Raw genomic sequence first — 12,701 nt, 5'->3', positions numbered from 1 at the left:
ATTATTATTATTTATTTATATAGCACCATTGATTCCACGGTGCTGTACATGAGAAGGGGTTACATACAAGTTACAAATATCACATACAGTAAACAAACTAGCAATGACGGACTGATACAGAGGGGAGAGGACCCTGCCCTTGCGGGCTTACATTCTACAGGATTATGGGGAAGGAGACAGTAGGTATATGTATATGGGGGAGCCAGCATGCATGTATATGGGAAGCCAGGATGGACATATATATGGGGGAGCCAGGATGCATATATATGGGGGGCCAGGATCGATACATGGGGGGCCAAGGTTGGATTTATGGGAGGGGGGCAGGACAAGAGGACAGGATTCATATTTCCGTGGGGCCAGAATGGATATATGTGGGGGCAGGACAAGGATGGATATATATGGGGGTCCAGGATGAATATATGGTAGAGCCAAGATGAGCATATATATGAGCAGTATAGATATATGCATATATGTGGGGGTCCAGGATGCATATACGGGGGGAGTCAGGATGGATATATATGGGGAAGCCAGGATGGTTATATATGGGGGCGGGGGAGGGCAGGACAAGGATGGATATATACAGTTAGGTCCATATATATTTGGACAGAGACAACATTTTTCTAATTTTGATTATAGACATTACCACAATGTATTTTAACCAAAACAATTCAGATGCAGTTGAAGTTCAGACTTTCAGCTTTCATTTGAGGGTATCGACATTAAAATTGGATGAAGGGTTTTAGGAGTTTCAGCTCCTTAAGATGTGCCACCCTGTTTTTACGAGGGACCAAAAGTAATTGGACAATTGACTCCAAGGCTATTTCATGGACAGGTGTGGGCAATCCCTTCGTTATGTCATTCTCAATTAAGCTGATAAGAGGCCTGGAGTTGATTTGAGGTGTGGTTCTTGCATTTGGAAGGTTTTGCTGTGAAGTAAACATGCGGTCAAAGGAGCTCTCCATGCCAGTGAAACAAGTCATCCTTAAGCTGCGAAAACAGACAAAACCCATCCAAGAAATTGCTACAATATTAGGAGTGGCAAAATCTATACTTTGGTACATCCTGAGAAAGAAAGAAAGCACTGGAGAACTCATCAATGCAAAAAGACCTGGGCGCCCACGGAAGACAACAGTGGTGGATGATCGCAGAATAATCTCCGTGGTGAAGAGAAACCCCTTCACAACAGCCAACCAAGTGACCAACACTCTCCAGGAGGTCGGCGTATCAATATCCAAATCTACCATAAAGAGAAGACTGCATGAAAGTAAATACAGAGGGTTCACTGCACGGTGCAAGCCACTCAAGCATCAAGAATAAAAAGACTAGACTGGAGTTTGCTAAAAAACATCTAAAAAAGCCAGCACAGTTCAGGAAGAACATTCTTTGGACAGATGAAACTAAGATCAACCTCTACCAGAATGATGGAAAGAGAAAAGTATGGCGAAGGCGTGGTACAGCTCATGATCCAAAGCATACCACATCATCTGTAAAACACGTCGGAGGCAGTGTGATGGCTTGGGCATGCCTGGCTGCCAGTTGCACTGGGTCACTAGTGTTTATTGATGATGTGACACAGGACAGAAGCAGCCGAATGAATTCTGAGGTATTCAGAGCCATACTGTGTGCTCAGATCCAGCCAAATGCAGCCAAACTGATTGGTTGTCGTTTCGTACTACAGATGGACAATGACCCAAAACATAAAGCCAAAGCAATCCAGGAGTTTATTAAAGCAAAGCAGTGGAATATTCTTGAATGGCCAAGTCAGTCACCTGATCTCAACCCAATTGAGCATGCATTTCACAAGTTTGCGGCGCACATAGTGCACCACGGCAAATTTTAGGCCACGCCTCTGACCACACCCATTTCACAACTAGTCACACCCATATCTAAGTCCCAACCACACCCATTTAGTACTGCTGATCACACTGTTTCATATACAGTAATTATAATCCCAAAAAATATGTCCACACAGTGCTCCATACTGTATAATGGCCACACATGATGCTCAATACTGTATAACGGCCACACATGATGCTCCATACTGTATAATGGCCACACTTGATGCTCAATACTGTATAATGACCACACACAGTTCTCCATACTGTATAATGATCCCACATGATGCTCAATACTGTATAATGGCCACACATGATGCTCCATAATATATAATTTCCACACATGATGCTCAATACTGTATAATGGCCACACATGATGCTCCATATTATATAATTTCCACACATGATGCTCAATACTGTATAATGGCCACACATGATGCTCCATACTGTATAATGACCACACATGATGCTCCATACTGCATCATGGCCACACACAGTTCTCCATACTGTATAATGATCCCACATGATGCTCAATACTGTATAATGGCCACACATGATGCTCCATAGTGTATAATGGCCACACATGATGCTCCATACTGTATAATGGCCACACATGATGCTCAATACTGTATAATGACCACACACAGTTCTCCATACTGTATAATGATCCCACATGATGGTCAATACTGTATAATGGCCACACATGATGCTCTATAATATATAATTTCCACACATGATGCTCAATACTGTATAATGGCCACACATGATGCTCCATATTATATAATTTCCACACATGATGCTCATTAATGTATAATGGCCACACATGATGCTCCATACTGTATAATGACCACACATGATGCTCCATACTGCATCATGGCCACACACAGTTCTCCATACTGTATAATGATCCCACATGATGCTCAATACTGTATAATGGCCACACATGATGCTCCATAGTGTATAATGGCCACACATGATGCTCCATACTGTATAATGGCCACACATGATGCTCCATGCTGTATAATGGCCACACATGATGCTCCATACTATATAATGGCCACACATGATGCTCCATACTGTATAATGGCCACACATGATGCTCCATACTGCATAATGACCCCACATGATGCTCAATACTGTATAATGCCCCCCTCCCATCTTATATGCATGGCTCATCTCCCCCCATCCTGTATGCATGGCTCATATCCCCTCCTCCTGTATGCATGGCTCATCTCCCTCCCTTCCTATATGCATGGCTTATATTCCCCCCTCCTGTATGCATGGCTCATATTCCCCCTCTCCTGTATGCATGGCTCATATTCCCCCCTTGTATGCATGGCTCATATCCCCCCCCCTTGTATGCATGGCTCATATCCCCCCTCCTGTATGCATGGCTCATATTCCCCCCTCCTGTATGTATGGCTCATATCCCCCCTTGTATGCATGGCTCATATTCCCCCCCTCCTCCTGGATGCATGGCTCATATTCCCCCCCTCCTGTATGCATGGCTCATATTCCCCCCCCCCTCCTGTATGCATGGCTCATATTCCCCCCCCCTCCTGGATGCATGGCTCATATTCCCTCCCCCTTGTATGCATGGCTCATCTCTCAACGCTCCTGCTCCCATCTTGCATGGCTCGGCTTACTGTCCTCCTTCATCTCCCCCGTCCCCTGTTCCCTCCATCCCTCATACTTACCTTTCCCACGCTGCGCCAAACATCCCTCTTGTCATGATCCCAATGGCAGGGGATCACAAAAGGACAAGCACAAAAAACAAAACGAGCTCTAGGGTGATGGAAACTGAGCTGACCGCGATCCTGAACCTAATCACACAACTAGCTGTAGCCGGGGAACGTGCCTACGATGATTCCTAGACGTCTCGCGCCAGCCGAAGGACTAACTTCCCCTATTAGAAGAAACACAGACCTCTCTTGCCTCCAGAGAAACACCCCACAGAAATAGCAGCCCCCCACATGTAATGACGGTGAAATGAGAGGAAAAGACATACGTAGTTATGAAAACAGATTCAGCAAAATGAGGCCCGCTAAAGCTAGATAGCAGAGGATACAAAAGTGAACTGCGCGGTCAGTGAAAAACCCTACAAAAAACCATCCTGAAATTACTTGAACTCATGTGCCAACTCATGGAACATGAGGAGTAATATCAGCCCACTAGAGCAACCAGCAACAAGGAATCACATATCTGCAAGCTGGACTAAGACAAAAATAAAGCAAAACGTGGAACAGGAAAATCAAAAACTTAGCTTGTCCTGAAGATTACAGAAGCGGAAAGCAGAGGTAACAAGACACACTGATTACATTGATAGCCGGCGAGGAAATGACAAGAAAGCCAGGTTAAATAGGAAACTCCCATATCCTGATAGAACAGGTGGACACCAGAGACCGCAGAGAACACAAGTCACCCAGTACCATCTGTAACCACCAGAGGGAGCCCAAAAACAGAATCCACAACAGTACCCCCCCCTTGAGGAGGGGTCACCGAACCCTCACGAGAACCACCAGGGCGACCAGGATGAGCCCTATGAAATGCACGGACCAAATCAGCAGCATGAACATCAGAGGCAACCACCCAAGAATTATCCTCCTGACCATAACACTTCCACTTGACCAAATATTGAAGTTTCCGTCTGGAAACACGAGAATCCAAGATCTTCTCCACAACATACTCCAATTCTCCCTCCACCAGCACCGGAGCAGGAGGCTCAAGCGAAGGAACAACAGGTACCTCATACCTCCGCAACAACAACCGATGGAACACATTATGAATAGCAAACGATGCCGGGAGATCCAAACGAAACGACACAGGGTTAAGAATTTCCAAGATCCTATAGGGACCGATGAACCGAGGCTTGAACTTAGGAGAAGAGACCTTCATAGGAACAAAACGAGAAGACAACCACACCAAGTCCCCAACACGAAGTCGAGGATCCACGCGGCGACGGCGATTAGCAAACTGCTGAGCCCTCTCCTGGGACAACTTCAAATTGTCCACCACATGACTCCAAATCTGATGCAACCTATCCACCACCATGTCCACTCCAGGACAATCAGAAGGCTCCACCTGACCAGAGGAAAAACGAGGATGAAACCCCGAATTACAAAAGAAAGGAGAAACCAAGGTAGCAGAACTAGCCCGATAATTAAGGGCAAATTCGGCAAGCGGCAAAAAGGTAACCCAGTCATCTTGATCAGCAGAAACAAAACACCTTAAATAAGTTTCCAAGGTCTGATTAGTTCGTTCCGTCTGGCCATTCGTCTGAGGATGAAATGCAGACGAAAAGGACAAATCAATGCCCATCTTAGCACAGAACGTCCGCCAAAATCTAGACACAAACTGGGATCCCCTGTCAGAAACGATGTTCTCCAGAATCCCATGCAAACGAACCACGTTCTGAAAAAACAGAGGGACCAACTCAGAGGAGGAAGGTAACTTAGGCAAGGGTACCAGATGAACCATCTTAGAAAAGCGGTCACACACAACCCAGATGATGGACATTTTTTGAGAGACAGGGAGATCCGAAATAAAGTCCATGGAAATGTGCATCCAAGACCTCTTCGGGATAGGCAAAGGTGACAACAATCCACTGGCCCGAGAACAGCAAGGTTTAGCCCGAGCGCAAACTTCACAAGACTGCACAAAAGAACGCACATCCCTCGACAAGGAAGGCCACCAAAAAGACCTGGCCACCAAGTCTCTAGTACCAAATATTCCAGGATGACCTGCCAACGCAGAAGAATGGACCTCGGAGATGACTCTACTGGTCCAATTATCCGGAACAAACAGTCTTTCAGGCGGACAACGATCAGGTTTATCCGCCTGAAACTCCTGCAAAGCACGTCGCAAGTCTGGGAAGACAGCCGACAAAATCACCCCATCCCTAAGGATACCAGTGGGCTCAGAATTTCCAGGGGAGTCAGGCACAAAACTCCTAGAAAGAGCATCCGCCTTCACATTCTTTGAACCTGGCAGGTATGAAACCACAAAATCGAAACGGGAGAAAAACAGTGACCAACGAGCCTGTCTAGGATTCAGACGCTTGGCAGACTCAAGGTAAATCAGATTTTTGTGATCAGTCAAGACCACCACACGATGTCTAGCACCCTCAAGCCAATGACGCCACTCCTCAAATGCCCACTTCATGGCCAAAAGCTCCCGATTACCAACATCATAATTCCGCTCAGTGGGCGAAAACTTTCTAGAAAAGAACGCACATAGCTTCATCACTGAGCAATCGGAGCTTCTCTGTGACAAAACCGCCCCCGCTCCAATCTCGGAAGCATCAACCTCAACCTGAAAAGGAAGCGAAACATCTGGCTGACGCAACACAGGAGCAGAAGAAAACCGGTGCTTACGTTCCCGAAAGGCCTCCACAGCCGCAGGAGACCAATCAGCAACATCAGCACCCTTCTTAGTCAAATCCGTCAAAGGCTTAACAACACTAGAAAAATTAGTTATGAAACGACGATAAAAATTAGCAAAGCCCAAGAACTTCTGTAGACTCTTAAGAGATGTAGGCTGCGTCCAGTCACAAATAGCCTGAACCTTGACGGGATCCATCTCAATAGTAGAAGGGGAAAAAATATGCCCCAAAAAAGAAATCTTCTGGACTCCAAAGAGACACTTTGAACCTTTTACAAACAAAGAATTGGCCCGCAGGACCTGAAACACCTTCCTGACCTGCTGAACATGGGACTCCCAGTCATCAGAAAAAACCAAAACATCATCCAAATACACAATCATAAATTTATCCAGATATTCACGGAAAATATCGTGCATAAAGGACTGGAAGACAGAAGGAGCATTAGAAAGTCCAAAAGGCATTACCAAATACTCAAAATGGCCCTCAGGCGTATTAAATGCGGTTTTCCACTCATCACCCTGCTTTATCCGCACAAGATTATACGCACCCCGAAGATCAATCTTAGTGAACCATTTAGCCCCCTTAATGCGAGCGAACAAATCAGTCAACAATGGCAAAGGATACTGATATTTGACTGTAATCTTATTCAAAAGACGGTAATCTATACAAGGCCTCAAGGAACCATCTTTTTTGGCCACGAAAAAAAAACCTGCTCCCAAAGGGGACGAAGATGGACGAATATGTCCCTTTTCCAAGGACTCCTTAACATAATCCCGCATAGCAGTATGCTCTGGCACTGACAGATTGAACAAACGACCTTTAGGAAATTTACTGCCAGGAATCAAATCTATAGCACAATCGCAATCCCTGTGAGGAGGAAGCGAATTGAGCTTTGGCTCCTCAAAAACATCCCGATAATCAGACAAAAATACCGGAACCTCAGAAGGAGTAGATGAAGCGATAGAAATCGGAGGTGCATCATCATGAACCCCCTGACATCCCCAGCTTAACACAGACATCGTTTTCCAGTCCAAGACTGGGTTATGAGTTTGTAACCATGGCAGACCAAGCACTAAGACATCATGTAAATTATACAGTACCAGAAAGCGAATCACCTCCTGATGAACGGGAGTCATACGCATGGTCACTTGTGTCCAGTACTGAGGTTTATTCATAGCCAAAGGTGTAGAGTCAATTCCTTTCAAAGGAATAGGGACTTCCAGAGGCTCCAGACTAAACCCACAGCGGTTGGCAAATGACCAATCTATAAGACTCAGGGCAGCGCCTGAATCCACATAGGCATCGACGGAAATGGCTGATAATGAACAAATCAGAGTCACAGACAGAATGAACTTAGACTGTAAAGTACTAATGGCAACAGACTTATCAACCTTTTTTGTGCGTTTAGAGCATGCTGATATAACATGAGCTGAATCACCACAATAAAAACACAACCCATTTTTCCGCCTATAGTTTTGCCGTTCACTTCTGGACTGAATTCTATCACATTGCATTGTCTCAGGTGCCTGTTCAGAAGACACCGCCAAATGGTGCACAGGTTTGCGCTCCCGTAAACGCCGATCAATCTGAATAGCCATAGTCATAGACTCATTCAGACCTGTAGGCGCAGGGAACCCCACCATAACATCTTTAATGGCCTCAGAAAGGCCATCTCTGAATTTTGCAGCCAGGGCGCACTCATTCCACTGAGTAAGCACCGACCATTTCCGAAATTTCTGACAATATATTTCTGCTTCATCTTGCCCCTGAGAGAGAGCCAATAAAGCTTTTTCAGCCTGAATCTCTAGGTTAGGTTCCTCATAGAGCAAACCCAATGCCAGAAAAAACGCATCCACATTGAGCAACGCAGGATCCCCTGGTGCCAATGCAAATGCCCAATTCTGAGGGTCACCCCGCAGGAAAGATATAACAATCTTGACTTGCTGAGCAGGGTCTCCAGAGGAGCGAGATTTCAAAGAAAGAAACAACTTGCAATTGTTCCTAAAATTCAGAAAACTAGATATATCTCCAGAAAAATACTCTGGGATAGGAATTCTAGGTTCAGACATAGGAGCATGTACAACAAAATCTTGTATATTTTGAACCTTAGCAGCAAGATTATTCAGGCTGGAAGCCAAACTCTGGACGTCCATGATAAACAGCTGAGGTCAGAGCCATTCAAGGATTAAGAGGAGGTAAGACGCAGCCAGGCTGCAATTAAGGCTATGCAGCAAACTCTGAGGGGGAAAAAAAAAAAAAAAAAACTTCCTCAGACTACTTTACCTCCTACTTCAGCCAATACGATTACCACTTTTTGGCCGGCTATACTGTCATGATCCCAATGGCAGGGGATCACAAAAGGACAAGCACAAAAAACAAAACGAGCTCTAGGGTGATGGAAACTGAGCTGACCGCGATCCTGAACCTAATCACACAACTAGCTGTAGCCGGGGAACGTGCCTACGATGATTCCTAGACGTCTCGCGCCAGCCGAAGGACTAACTTCCCCTATTAGAAGAAACACAGACCTCTCTTGCCTCCAGAGAAACACCCCACAGAAATAGCAGCCCCCCACATGTAATGACGGTGAAATGAGAGGAAAACACATACGTAGTTATGAAAACAGATTCAGCAAAATGAGGCCCGCTAAAGCTAGATAGCAGAGGATACAAAAGTGAACTGCGCGGTCAGCGAAAAACCCTACAAAAAACCATCCTGAAATTACTTGAACTCATGTGCCAACTCATGGAACATGAGGAGTAATATCAGCCCACTAGAGCAACCAGCAACAAGGAATCACATATCTGCAAGCTGGACTAAGACAAAAATAAAGCAAAACGTGGAACAGGAAAATCAAAAACTTAGCTTGTCCTGAAGATTACAGAAGCGGAAAGCAGAGGTAACAAGACACACTGATTACATTGATAGCCGGCGAGGAAATGACAAGAAAGCCAGGTTAAATAGGAAACTCCCATATCCTGATAGAACAGGTGGACACCAGAGACCGCAGAGAACACAAGTCACCCAGTACCATCTGTAACCACCAGAGGGAGCCCAAAAACAGAATCCACAACACCCTCTGGCTCTGTCTCGACTCCCGGCGCAGAACCTTCTTCCTGAGTGAGCGGTCACGTGGTACCGCTCATTAAGGTCATGAATATGCACATATTCATGACCTTAATGAGCGGTACCACGTGACCGCTCACTCAGGATGAGCTGCAGATGCTGAGGCCAGGCATTGCTGGAGCAGGGTGAGTATGACGTCTTCAAGGAGGGTGGGTGGGAGTCAGGCAGGTGGGCGGGTGGGCGGCCGGGGGAAGGGCTGGGGGCGGTTGGTCGGGAGGTGACCCAGGACTTAAATAAAATTTAAAAAACCTTGCTCGGGTGCCGCTCCCTGCATTCTCCCGCCCTAGGCATGTGCCCTCAAGTGCCTAGTGGCAAATACGGCCCTGGCCAGGACGGTTATATATGGGGGGGCCAGGATGGTTATATAATGGGGCAACCAGGATAGTTATATATGGGGAGTCAGAATGCATATATATGGGGGAGCCAGGATGGATATATATGGGGGGCCAGAATGGTTATATATGGGGGAACCAGGATGGTTATATATGGGGGGCGAGGATGCATATATATATATATATGGGGCATCCTGGATAGTTATATATGGGGGGAGCCAGAATGCATATATACGGGGGGACAGGATGGCTATATGGGGGAGCCAGAATGGTTATATATGGGGCAACCAGGATAGTTATATATGGGGGCCAGGATGGTTATATATGGGGCAACCAGGATAGTTATATATGGGGAGCAAGAATGCATATATATGGGGGAGCCAGGATGGATATATATGAGGCAACCAGGATAGTTATATATAAGGGAACCAGAATGCATATACAGTACAGACCAAAAGTTTGGACTCACCTTCTCAGATTTTTCTGTATTTTCATGACTATGAAAATTGTACATTCACACTGAAGGCATCAAAACTATGAATTAACACATGTGGAATTATATACTTAACAAAAAGTGTGAAACAACTGAAATTATGTCTTATATTCTAGGTTCATCAAAGTAACCACCTTTTGCTTTGATGACTGCTTTGCACACTCTTGGCATTCTCTTAGTTCCCAGAGATGCTTAGCACTTGTTGGCCCTTTTGCCTTCACTCTGCGGTCCAACTCACCCCAAACCATCTCGATTGAGTTCAGGTCTGGTGACTGTGGAGGCCAGGTCATCTGGCGTAGCACCACATCACTCTCCTTCTTGTTCAAATAGCCCTTACACAGCCTGGAGGTGTGTTTGGGGTCATTGACGTGTTGAAAAATAAAATGGAAACAAGCCCTAACAGTTGTTGTACAGCTGTGTCTGCTGCTAGAACTCTGTGTGGCATTGACTTAGTCTCTAATCTGAGCTGCTGTTAACCTGCGATTTCTGAAGCTGGTGACTCGAATAAACTTATCCTCAGAAGCAGAAGTGACTCTTGTTCTTCCTTTCCTGGGGTGGTCCTCAGGTGAGCCAGTTTCTTTGTAGCGCTTGATGGTTTTTGCCACTGCACTTGGGGACACTTTCAAAGTTTGCCCAATTTTTCGGACTGACTGGCCTTCATTTCTTAAAGTAATGATGGCCACTCGTTTTTCTTTACTAAGCTGCTTTTTTCTTGCCATAATGCAAATTCTAACAGTCTATTCAGTAGGACTATCAGCTGTGTATCCACCAGACTTCTGCACAACACAACTGATGGTCCCAACCCCATTTATAAGGCAAGAAATCCCACTTATTAAACCTGACAGGGCACACCTGTGAATTGAAAACCATTCCCGCTGACTACCTCTTGAAGCTCATCAAGAGAATGCCAAGAGTGTGCAAAGCAGTCATCAAAGCAAAAGGTGGCTACTTTGAAGAACCTAGAATATAAGACATAACAAAAAAGTGTGAAACAACTGAAGTTAAGTATATAATTCCACATGTGTTAATTCATAGTTTTGATGCCTAAAGTGTGAATGTACAATTTTCATAGTCATGAAAATACAGACAAATCTTTGAAGATGTGTCCAAACTTTTGGTCTGTACTGTATATGGGGGGGGGGGGGAGAGGCCCGGACAAGGAACCATGATGCATATATGGGGGCAGGCAGGACAATGGACATATGGGGGCCAGTACGGATAGCTGGGGGGCAGGATGGATATTGGGGGGCCAGGCTGCACAAGGGAAATGGGGGGGGCAGGCTGAGGAATATTATAAAATAAAAGGGGCCAGGCTGGGCAAAATTAATAAATAAAGGGGGCCAGGATCAAACATGATCGCGGTGTGCCGGCGGTATAGGGAAGCATCGCGCAGGGAGGGGGGCTCCCTGCGGGCTTCCCTGAGACCCCCGCAGCAACGCGATGTGATCGCGTTGCTGCGAGGGTCTCTTACCTCTCTGTTATGATCAGGTGGCCTTGGAGCAGCATGAAAACCTTCTCTGGAGTAGGTGGTAACTTATACTGACCGCAAACCCTGAACTTAACACCGCAACTAGAAGTAGCCGTGGGGTGTACCTAACAAAACCTAGACACCTCGACACAGTCGGAGGACTAAATACCCCTAAAGATGGAAATAGGAAAACTATCTTGACTCAGAGTAGACCCCCAAAGGATAGGCAGCCCCCCACAAATATTGACTGTGAGTTGGAGAGGAAAAGACACACACAGGCAGAAAACAGGCTTAGCAAAGGAGGCCACTTCTAGCTAAATAGAAAAGGACAGGACAGGATACTAAGCGGTCAGCATAAAAATACTACAAAAATATCCACAGCAGAAAATACAAAACTCCACCACCTAACTAAAGATGTGGAGCGTATATCTGCATCTCCAGAGAATCCAACCAGACTGAGAAAAACAACTGACACAGTCTAAGCTGGACAAATACAAACAAAAGATCAGCACTGAAAATAAGCACACAGCAAGTGTGCTTCAAAAAAAGAAACAGACACTTCTCTTTGCTGAACTGGCAGCTAAGCAGGTGAGGCCAGGCAGAGATCCAATACTTCCAAAGAAACATTGACAACTGGCAAGGGCTAATGAATCCTGCACACTTAAATATCCCAGTCAGAACAGCAATTAGCAGATACACCTGGCCAAGACTGTGACTCAGAGACAACTGCATTCCCACCTACAACCACTGGAGGGAACCCAAGAGCAGAATTCACAACAGTACCCCCCCCCTTGAGGAGGGGTCACCGAACCCTCACCAGGACCTCCAGGACGATCAGGATGAGCCAGATGAAAGGCACGGACCAAATCAGCAGCATGGACATCAGAGGCAAAAACCCAAGAATTATCCTCCTGGCCATAACCCTTCCATTTGACAAGGTACTGAAGCTTCCGCCTCGAAAAACGGGAATCCAAAATCTTCTCAACAACATATTCCAACTCCCCATCAACCAACACAGGGGCCGGAGGATCAACAGAGGGAACAACGGGCTCCACATATTTCCGCA

This window comes from Ranitomeya imitator, chromosome 8 (genome assembly GCF_032444005.1).
Source record: "Ranitomeya imitator isolate aRanImi1 chromosome 8, aRanImi1.pri, whole genome shotgun sequence".
Classification (NCBI taxonomy): Eukaryota; Metazoa; Chordata; class Amphibia; order Anura; family Dendrobatidae; genus Ranitomeya; species Ranitomeya imitator.
The sequence above is the reverse complement of the archived record's forward strand: the minus strand, read 5'-3'. Positions refer to the sequence as shown.